Source organism: Nematolebias whitei, chromosome 14, assembly GCF_014905685.2.
Source record: "Nematolebias whitei isolate Nwh7 chromosome 14, NemWhi1, whole genome shotgun sequence".
NCBI lineage: Eukaryota > Metazoa > Chordata > Actinopteri > Cyprinodontiformes > Rivulidae > Nematolebias > Nematolebias whitei.
The window spans coordinates 47,495,730-47,496,168 of NC_056511.1; positions in this window are offsets into that span (position 1 = coordinate 47,495,730).

Genomic DNA, 439 nt, shown 5'->3' on the forward strand with positions numbered 1-439 from the left:
AGTTGTAAAAGGTAGTGAATATTATAACGTAGAACAGTTCAACAAAATTAATATGGCAAATGGAGCACTCTCTATAATTCATTTAAATTGTAGAAGCATTAATGCAAATATATCTAAGATATCAGATTACTTAAAAATGTAATAACACTTTTACAATAGTAGCACTCTCAGAAACATGGCTAAATGATGGAAACATAAATAATGCTTATATTGAAGGCTAAGAATTATTTCACATGAATAGGAAAAATAAAAAAGGTGGAGGAGTGGCTCTGTTTGTCAAATGTGGAATAAAGTGTAGATTGAATAGTGAAATGTCAATAATTGTTGACAATATAATGGAAATGATAACAATAGAAATAATAAATAAGAATAATAAAAACATAACAATAAGTTGTGTATATCGATCACCTGGATCAAAAATAGAGTCATTCACAGACAA